Source organism: Schistocerca piceifrons, chromosome 4, assembly GCF_021461385.2.
Source record: "Schistocerca piceifrons isolate TAMUIC-IGC-003096 chromosome 4, iqSchPice1.1, whole genome shotgun sequence".
NCBI classification, from domain to species: domain Eukaryota; kingdom Metazoa; phylum Arthropoda; class Insecta; order Orthoptera; family Acrididae; genus Schistocerca; species Schistocerca piceifrons.
In genome coordinates, this window is record NC_060141.1 from 631198246 (window position 1) to 631209549 (window position 11304).

Genomic DNA, 11304 nt, shown 5'->3' on the forward strand with positions numbered 1-11304 from the left:
GGGCCTTATGTCGACTTAGATCTTTCAATGTTCTGTCAAATTTTTCACACATCATCATATCTCCCATCCGATCGTCTACGTCTTCTTCCATTTCTATAATATTGTTCTAAAGTACAACTGCCTTGTATAGCCCCACATCCTTTCACCTTTCTGCCTTCCCTTCTTTGCTTAGGACTGGTTTTCCAGCTCCGCTCCTGATATTCATACAGGTGGTTTTCTTTTCTCCAAACGTCTCTTTAACTTTCCTGTAGGTGATATCTATCTTTCCCCTAATGATATATGCTTCTAAACCGTTACATTTTTCGTCTAGCCATTCCTGCTCAGACATTTTGCACTCCCTGTCGATCTCATTTTTCAGAGTTTGTATTCCCTTTCGCTTGCTTCGTTTACTGATTTTTATACTTTCGCCTTTCTTCAATTAAGTTCAGTATCTCTTGTGTTACGTAAGGATTTCTACTAGCCCTCGTCTTTTTGAGATGTCAGTTATACTACTGTATATGGAAGACGAAGCGATTGGTACCAAGTGAATTCCGAATCAAACAATTGGGAGGATGTGGAACTGAAGTTAGTAGATCCTGTTGTGAGAGTGTCCATAGAAACTCGCAGGAAAGTTGGGCAAGAGGGCTTGTGGATATTCTACCCGACAGAATTTTACCGCATTTACATAAAGAACTGAGTATTTCACATTTATTTCTCAATATTCTTGTCCTGTACAAGCATATTTACATTGGGCTTTCAAAATGATGAGCAAACGTTCAGCTTAGATTATGCCGATTTTGCTTTAAAATTTTCTACTAGCGCGTTCATCACTATTTCTGATTTGGGAAATAGGCATTCCCTGTACCACGAAGTAGGAAACATTTGCACATAGCAGTGAAAAGACATGCGTATGTGCGAAAATACATGTAAAGCAATCCGAAAATAGCTCAAACTAAGGAGCATTACATCTTAGCAAAGAGACAACTTCATAGTAAAATAATCGTCCATTCCTCATTATTTAAGAGTATCTATCTACTTAAAGTTAATGAATCAGTGCGTAATCTAGGCTCAAGGATCTCATTTTTCAAATATGGATTGGCGGAACATGCTGCATCTACACCTTAAGATACTGAACCCATTGAAAATATTTATATTTCATGGTGAGTGTCCTTCTTGAGTTCATACTAGTTTCAACTACTTCAAGGTCTTCGTTAAGTGACAATTTCTTTGCGTAATAGAACGTTAAAAATATTTAACTGCCCACTACAGAATAAATAGCAATTGAGGGAAAAGTGAAGATTACTTATTAGACTTTGTCTGAAGAAAACATGACTCCTTTCTCAAACAAACTTTCCACTTTGACACCTCAGTACTTTCCATCTCAGTTTCCGTTAATTTCACATTTAAGCACGTTGTACCTACAGTAAGACAAATCACGAAGTAATTTCTTTACATACGCAGTGTTTTATGTAATGCTTCACAAGACCTTTTGTGCCACAGTAATTTAGACAGTAAATAAAAGCAGTATTCGCTACAGTCAACAAAATCTGTACATTTTACAGCAGAATTACTTTAAGTAGTGAGCTGTTCCTTTTTACTTTTCATACACACATTTTATTAATTTAAGATTCACAGTGTAAAAGGGTAGGCTTCGTTCTTTGCCTACTTCAAGTTTCACAAATGTCATTTATAAAAAACGTTAATACATCCAACGCCTTCTCAGACCAGGGAACATGATCATTACCGTTACACATCTACATATCTTTTCAGATACTGAGGGCAGTAAAGCCATTTAATCTTACCAGCTCTAGGGAAGGCCAAAAGATAACTGCCTAAGTGTGGTATGTTGTCGTATCGATAGCATTCTGTATAGAATAATTAAAATTTTCTGTTTCTTTTATGTAAAGCAGAAGATTTATGACGAGATTTAGTGTTTCTCCAACTAAATATTTATGAACATGACCTAACCCTTTTTCGTTTGGTTCTTTTTCCTAATTCTGGAATCATCAGTGAGTGCAACAAGTGTGTTCCCTACACTCTTCTTTCAGAGCGGGTTCTTTTTTAGGCAAACGTGGTAATGGGTTTATCCTTTTGTTGGTCTCCTTATGGCTATTATGCAATTCCGCATGTGTGTACGGTGTTGTGTAAATAGGTACATTATTTACACTATTTCCTGGTGGGTCAATAAATTCCACCCATTGTGTGTTTTGTACTAGCATAAGTTCTTATATATAGATTAAATTCCCTGATAATGCCTTCAGCCGGGACATTGAGGGTGGTATAGCGATAAAAGAATCTGCTTAATACTTTGTCCTTTTAAAAGTCTTTCCGTCTCTTGCAAGTAAAACTCGACACATTATGTATTGTTTGAGGATCCTACTAATAACAGTATACGAAGCCGTCGATTTTGTAGCATACAGCTTGCCATATCTTGAAAAAAGGTCATACAGGTCTCCTAAATACTGAAAACCACCTCGTCCAGCGCTGGCCCACTGACAGCAAGAGAGACAATTTCTTGTGGCCGTGTAGATAAGAAAATGTAATTCCATGTAGCGTCATTTAAAGTCTTTGCTTTTTGACACAGTAAGCAATTTTGTAACAGCTGTCCAACATTTCTTAACATATTTTGAAAGTAGCAAATAAATTCACTTTCCTTAAACATTTTGTGGCAGCATAATGACCCTAAACATGAAGCTTACGCCAGACTAAAGTTTCTCTGTAAGTATTTGGAACGCACACACACACACACACACACACACACACACACACACACACACACATATATATCAGTTGTCATCTGTAACATTACGTCTGTAGAATAAAACGTTGTTTTGAGTTCTGTAATGCTGTAAAATTTTCGCAGGCGGCTTTTGAGTAAGAATTTTTATTTTATTCCATCTCGGATCTGCATCTTGCAATGTAGCCACGTTGTTACATCTACGTGGTATTGTCTATAATGTCTCTTTCATCAACTAAATTCTGTAATCAGTTATTTGCTCTGTCCAATTCGAAATATCGGTAGACGCCTCAAAACGTCAGCCACAACAGCTTATCAACACAGGGTTACTTTGTCTAGGAGATCTGGTCCGAGAACTGTATGCAGTAGCAAAATAAATACACCAGAACTTACGTTAAGTTAAAATGGTAGAACATGAAATTAATAACTTCTGCCAGTGTGGACAAAAACTATATATTTCCTAGAGTCATTTTACGAAAAGACCTGCCAATAGGAACAGCGGGGATCTTGGATAGTCAAATAGCGTACTGCATGGAACTTTTTTGATTGCTCTTCTAGATTTTCTGTTTGCATACGGATTGGCATTATTTTATTAATAGCACACGCATTCGGAAAAAAGGCGTATTTGGCCATTACGTACTTTCCACCGAAGCACCCGTCTTGTGTCTCGATCAACAGTCTCGTTTCGTCCGCTGAATGGAGTAAGATTTACAACAGATTGGGTCGTGTGGCATCGCGTCCATGTGGTACACAAAGGAATTTATTAGCACCAGGTTTCTCCTCAAAACCACATAAAACTTGAAAAGAGTGTTTCTAAAATACCATTCCTATTGTGTATACAAATAAGAAGATTGCATTACGCTATCTTTTGTATCTGCTTTGTTATTATCATTTTCATCGTAGTGGGTTGAGAAGAAATCTGAAGATGTTCTCTTTGCCTTTAATAATTTTACATTAATTTCCTGGTTATACTAACAGTATTTCCACTGGTGGTTTGTATTAAATCTACTTCAATACCTTCGCCCTCGACGTGTATGTATCACTTGCCCAAAGAAAAGTCCGTTTCTTAGAAAAACTCCATACACAGCAAGCAGTAGACGATAGAATTTTTTAGAATCAGGAACGGGCATAAGGTCACTCCATTTCCAATGACAATATTTACTTGTATCTGCTACTTGAAAGGTTGAGTCTTACCACGTAGGACTCCAACGATATGACAGTTTTGCACCGAGGAGATCAGCAATTCGTCTACTTGTTTAATCTTTAGAACATTGATAGTGGCATTTGTGACTAAAACTATTTTCGTAGGAATTTTTCCTACTATGACATGTATTGAGGCTTTCAGTGAAACCTGTGTACGTTTAGTGTGCAGAGGCTGGTCCATAGTCAGATCAACTCTGATAAGAACCGTCGTTATACCTTAAGATAGTGACGTGATTCCTTTGATTGCCCAGTCCTCGATAGGACCGTCATTGGAGGGCTTAATAAGGTTTACAGTAATCTGCCACAACTTACGTTTGGGTGTCTGACTGTGGTTTACATGGCACAATGCGGATATTTATGAAAAAGGCACAATTCTGCCAGCTAGTGTCAAGCGGACCGAGGGGCATCTGCTTTATGTGAGTAATCTTTATTGTCATTCTGACCGGAATTACGCGATTCCCAGCGTCCATTGTGTTTATTTCTATGGAACACCCCATCCCTGGTAGCCAGGGTGGTACCGGTTAGTATACTTTCTGTTTCCTAGGTGTACTAGTCAGCATTACACTCGGATCACTTGCGACGTGACGTCGCACGAGAAGCGCGACAGCTATGAGGCTGGCTAGAATGGTAATTCGGGGCTCTAACTTGGCAGCGACATTGCAGCATAGAGACCTGGGATTGCTTGTACTGAATTAAACTTTCTTCATGTAAAACTGGAGAAAGCGATTGTGCAATGGTTACTTCATATAATCACGACCTAGCGATAGGTTATTACACTACTGGCCATTAAAATTGCTATACCAAGAAGAAACGCAGGTGATAAACGGGTATTCATTGGACAAATATATTATACTAGAACTGACATGTGATTACATTTTCACGCAATTTGGGTGCATAGATCCTGAGAAATCAGTACCCAGAACAACCACCTCTGGCCGCTATAAGGGCCTTGATACGCCTGGGCATTGAGTCAAATAGAGCTTGGATGGCGTGTACAGGTACAGCTGCCCATGCAGCTTCAACACGATACCATAGTTCATCAAGAGTAGTGACTGGCGTATTGTGACGAGCCACCATTGGCCAGACGTTTTCAATTGGTGAGAGATCTGGAGAATGTGCTGGCCAGGGCAGCAGTCGAACATTTTCTATATCCAGAAAGGCCCGTACAGGACCTGCAACATGCCGTCGTGCATTATCCTGCTGAAATGTAGGGTTTCGCAGGGATCGAATGAAGGGTAGAGCGATGGGTCGTAACACATCTGAAATATAACGTCCACTGTTCAGAGTGCCGTCAATGCGAACAAGAGGTGACCGAGACGTGTAACCAATGGCACCCCATACCATCACGCCGGCTGATACGCCAGTATGGCGATGACGAATACACGCTTCCAATGCGCGTTCACCGCGATGTCGCCAAACACGGATGCAACCATCGTGATGCTGTAAACAGAACCTGGATTCATCGGAAAAAATGACGTTGTGTCATTCGTGCACCCAGGTTCGTCGTTGAGTACACTATCGCAAGCGTTCCTGTCTGTGACGCAGCGTCAAGGGTAACCGCAGCCATGGTCTCCGAGCTGATAGTCCATGCTGCTGCAAACGTCGTCGAACTGTACGTGCAGATGGTTGTTTTCTTGCAAACATCCTCATCTGTTGACTCAGGGATCGAGACGTGGCTGCACGATCCGAGGCCGTTGGGATCCAGCACGGCGTTCCGTATTACCCTCCTGAACCCACCGATACCATATTCTGCTAACAGTCATTGGATCTCGACCAACGCGAGCAGCAATGTTGCGATACGATAAACCACAATCGCGATAGGCTGCAATCCGACCTTTATCAAAGTCGGAAACTTTATGGTACGCATTTCTCCTCCTTACACGAGGTATCACAACAACGTTTCACCAGGCAAAGCCGGTCAACTGCTGTTTGTGTATGAGAAATCGGTTGGAAATTTCCTCATGTCAGCACGTTGTAGGTATCGCCACCGGCGCCAACCTTGTGTAAATGCTCTGAAAAGCTAATCATTTGCATATCACAGCATCTTCTTCCTGTCGGTTAAATTTCGCGTCTGTAGCACGTCATCTTCGTGGTGTAACAATTTTAAAGGCCAGTAGTGTACAATTTGTGTCGTTACCGTATGTTTTATGATATGCAACTTGTGCTTTTATTTGGTCACGCCAGACTGACAAATATTTGCTCACAGTGACTCTTATTCGAGCTAGTTCGGAATTCAACAATTCGCCGGAATCGTCCCATTCAGACATAGAGAAAGTGACAGTTTCATCCATGACGCGCTCTGGATCTGAATTTAGTTTGTCATTTACTTCTACATCTTTGCGCTGAAACCACTGCAACACATTAACAATCAATTTTTCTATGTTACTAGATTGTTTTAAGTCCTTAGACTGTTGTCTTAAAATTTTGCAACAGTGGAGCAATGAGATCAGTTGGTTGACTGCCCACTTGTATGTTCATTTCACGTGAAATATCGCCCATCGGACCATTTACTTCACGTGAAGCATTGTGGTCAGATTGATAAACACCACTACGCGGAAGATCACCTAATTGAACATCATATTCAGACAGCAAATGATCTACCATAATATCTGCGTAAGAGCACTATTCCAGATCGGGTTCTGAAACTCGTACATTTTCAACCTCCACGTTAGCAAACTCTTTCTGTTCAGTGTTCCTGTGTAGTGATTTGGAAATCTTGCTATCTTGCTTGTTTACTCCATGACATTAGTGTAAAATTAAAAATTATTTTTGCAAACATTTTGAATAAATACGATCTGGAAAACCATCTACAAGGTAACAAATGCAACTGAGGAATTGAGGAATGCTAGTACAACGGTACAACAGTGTAAAGACACATATACACACACACACACACACACACACACACACACACACACACAGACAGACATAGGCAGACAGAGAAAGAGAAAGAGAAAGCATTACGTATAAAACACTATGGAATTTGGTATTAGCCATTTAGTGACTGACATTCACAAAGCAAAAATTTAACAATGAAAATATGGTTATTGAATGAGTTGGACGAAAATTTCAGTATTACACGTTGTATGCAGCAGGAAAGCTACAATTACGCATTGCAGATTGCCCTTACCTCAGATATGCGTTGACATGCTCAAAATGTTTCCTTGATTTGATGACTGGAATTATCTAGGTTTAACCAATGTAATTATTTTTCCTTTTTGCTGTTTACTTCTTTTAATTGAGACATGGTACAAGCACAACAGAAAAGCAAACATCGTTAGATGGTTATTACTCTTTTCGCGGTCACGTCATTTATAGTTGCTCTTCCCGTTTAGTAAGCTGTTAATATTTGTTGCAGAGAATATAAAAATAAAGAGAAAGGACTATTATAATGATGAAATGAACGACGAAAATCGACGCAGCCTTTGTTGTAGGCCTATCTGTAACACGATGATGCGTGACCGTGGAAAGATGATTAATTAGTTATTTGTGCCAGATTTCACTAGGCAAAGGAAATGATGCTCATAAATTGCCATCGGACTTCGTTCTCATGTAATTAAATGAAGATAGATTCGTTTTCTGGAACGTGCTGTGAGTACTTTAGATTCCGACAATGGCGGGCGAACCATTGCGTCATCGTATTAAGACGACCAACAACGAGTATTTGCTGAAGAACGTGAAAAAACTATTAGACGAGGACAAAGAATAAATTACATAATACAACTGAATAAAGTAAATCTTCAGATTTATGTAATCAAAGTTCCTTAACCAGCCATCCATTCAAGATGATTACAACAGAAGAAAACGAGTACAAGACAGTAATGAGACACTACCATTTGTTACAGAAACAAGTTCGTATCGAAAATAAGTTCTAGAACATATCTCTGAGATCGGGAAGGTGTGATAATATAACTGTGGGGTTATGGTTTTCATGAGCTCAAATGCCTGCAGCCTCTGCACATTTATCCGTTCAACTGAAAACTCATAGATTCCGGAACTGAAGGTGACCAGACTATATTCATCTGCATCTACATCCACATGATTATTCAGCAGTTTACAGTTAAATCCCTGACAAAGGGTTCATCACACCACCTTCAAGTTATTTCTCTATCGTTCCATTATCGAACAGCGCGACAGAAAAACGATTTACATCTTTCCATGCGAGCTTTGATTTATCTTAATTTTTCATGATGATCATTCTTTTCTGTTTAATTGGCCGCCAACAAAATTATTTTCACACTTAGGAAAAAGTTGGTGATAGAAATGTCATGAGAAGATCGTGCCATAAGGAAATATACCTTTGTTTTAATGATTGGCACTCCAATTCGCGTGGTACACTCTACCCTGTTTCGCGTTAATACAAAATGAACTGACTTCTGAACTTTTCGACGTCATATGTCAGTCCTATCTGATGCTGATCGCACACCGCACAGTAATACTCCAGAAGAGGGCTGGAAAACGTAGTGTAAGCAATCTCTTCAGGAGATCTGTTGCTTTTTCCAAGCTTTATGTCAATAAACTGCAGTCTTTTGTTTGCTTTCCCCACAACATTATCTATGTAATCGTTCCAATTTAAGTTATTCGTAACTGAAATCCCCAACTAGTTAGTTGAACTTACAGCCTTTACATTTCTGTGATTTATCGTGGAACCGAAATTTAGCAGTTTACATTTAGTAATCACATGCATGATTTTACAGTTTTCTCCGCTGTTCCGTCCTCAGTGCTTCCATTTAGTGTACTGTTGCTGACGATGTGACAGTGATTGCCAGTAAAACAAGAGACACAGTTTTTTGTGTGGTTGCAGCTTTGTTCCGTCTATAATCTTTTCAAATGCGGATTAATTTACTTCATTAAACTATCAGGGACCGTGTCAGGATCTAGAAATGTCCTTTTTCCGTTAAAAATCATCTACTCCATAGCTTTGCTTTTACGCGAATGAAGCGCATTGTATACGCCAAAGTATAGGAAGATTCCCAACAGCATTCAATAAAAGCAATAGTGCTTCTTTCTTTTCATGCATGTCAGTACAGCAACAGGTTGAGGTTCAGGTGACTGGCAGCGGCAAGACTGTACGTTAGTACGATTGCTGGAGGGATCTTCGCCAAGTTATCGTCGAAAAAAGACGAGCGGCTTGCGCAGGCCTGCTTGAAGTGCGCAGTTCTTTCCGGTGTGCATACAGTTTATCATTCAGCCATGACGTCATACGTGATAAACTGTGTCGTTAAACTGAAGGTGTGTAGTCCCTCTTTACGGCAAGAAAGGGGAAGCGTGCAGGCAGAATTAATGGAGAGGGGATGACGCATTTAGAACACAGGTGGAAAGGCGCAACTACTGAGTTTTAGTGCGTTTGGGGTGGGAAGGGGGCAGGGGGGTGGGGGCTGTTGCGTGGGGGCTCGAGGGATGGAGGGCAATACGGCGGGCTAGAAAAGACGCTGGAGCTGCGGATAGCGAGTATAGGCTTGCGCTGTACAGTTCAAACCTGAACACTTCTTCCGTTACGTGAATGACGCTTTCATTTTATGAGCACATGGCGCAGAGACCATTAATGAGTTCCCGGACCACCTGAACGATATTGATCAAAACATACATCTCAATAGAGCTAGCACAGAGTGGATGTCTTCCACTTTCATACATGCTAACAGAAAGAAAAGCAGATGTGCAGTGTATAGAAAGAAGGCCCAACGACGGTCATCATCCGCACCATCGGAACACTGTTCTAATACCCCTAGATCACAGGGAAGGCCCATTTGTGGCAAAGACAGCCTCCCAGCTGAGCTGAAATACCTTAAAGTAGACTTTCGCCGATGACTGTACAGCGAAGGGTAGATTAGGCGTACATTATAAAAACGAGTGATACAGCCATATTCAAAGAAATACAGAAAGAGAAACTAGCCTTTACACCTAAACTGGACCTCTTTTAGCCAAAATTGCGAGAATCGTCCGAAAAACCAAAACCACTACGGGTCGCCGACTGCCGCGCCAGGGGAAAGGGCTGGGGAGGACTGGCCGCCGCTTAGGTGTATATATACAGGGTGGTCAAACAATATGGAAAGCTTGTAAGGACGTTGCAGGGAGGTTGTTCTAAGAAGTAAATGTTAAGAAAAAAAATTCGATATATTGCGTCATTTCCGAGTTAATTGACACTGAAGTTAGGCAATCAGACTGTTGGGCGCTCGCAGAGTCAGTCCCCACCCCCCCGACACATTACAATTAATGTCAGTTGTTCTCATAGCGTAGATGACAGCGCATAAGACTGCTCAGCCTTTGGTTGGGGTCCGATCTTTACTACCGCCCCACATCCAATTCTTTATAGGTCTCTTCTGCGGTTATAGGAAACCAATCGAAGAACATGTTTGGCGACACCGCCTGTGGTGGGCCGCTTGAATTTGCACGCGCGACGGCCTCATTCACAAACTTCAATACTAATTAACTCTGAAACGGTGCGATGTATGGATTTATTTGTTAATTATTTCTCAGCATAGTATACCCTGCAACCCTCCTTACAAGCTTATCAGAGTTTCTCATCACCCTATATATAAGAACGCCGGCGTTGTCCCGACACTTTGCTCGAAGATGATGAGAATGACACTCGATGGAATGTCGAGGAATTTGAACGCAGCCACCCAGACGGAAGCGCATGAGGATTGCGACAGAAGTACACGCCAGCGAAATCTACATGTAATACTGTCGAATGTACGAGGGGCGTTCAGTAAGTTACGCAAAACTTTTTGTTCTGAAAGTTAGTTGGTTTTATGCAATGTTCCAGTACACCGTATAATTCTCCACTCTTTTGGCTAAAAAATTATTTTTCAACGTTATCTCCATTCAATGCGACGGCCTTACGCCACCTTACTGGGAGGGTCCGTATACCGCAACGTACCACTGTACCGGTCGACACCGGAGCCAATGTCTTTCTGCACCAGTAACGTCCAAATCATCTACGTACTGCTTCCTACGCAATGCATCCTTCACTGGGTGAAATAGATGTAAGTCGGAAGGTGGGAGATCCGGGGTGTAGGATGGTTGACGAAGGACATACCAGTGAACTTTTGTGAACACTACCAACAGAGACCTCCAGTTGTGCAGCGAGGTGCGTTATTGTAATCTGTCTGTCATATCGAATGAGAGTGTCTGTACATTCCAACATTGCAGGAGTCACAACTGTGTGCCGCCAGCCGGCATGTGAGTGGTTGGACAGGTTTGCGCGATCTTGTTGCGATATTGATAGACGCCTATCTTTAACGTTTGCCGGCCGGAGTGGCCGTGCGGTTCTAGGCGCTACAGTCTGGAGCCGAGTGACCGCTACGGTCGCAAGTTCGAATCCTGCCTCGGGCATGGATGTGTGTGTTGTCCTTAGGTTAGTTAGGTTTAATTAGTTCTAAGTT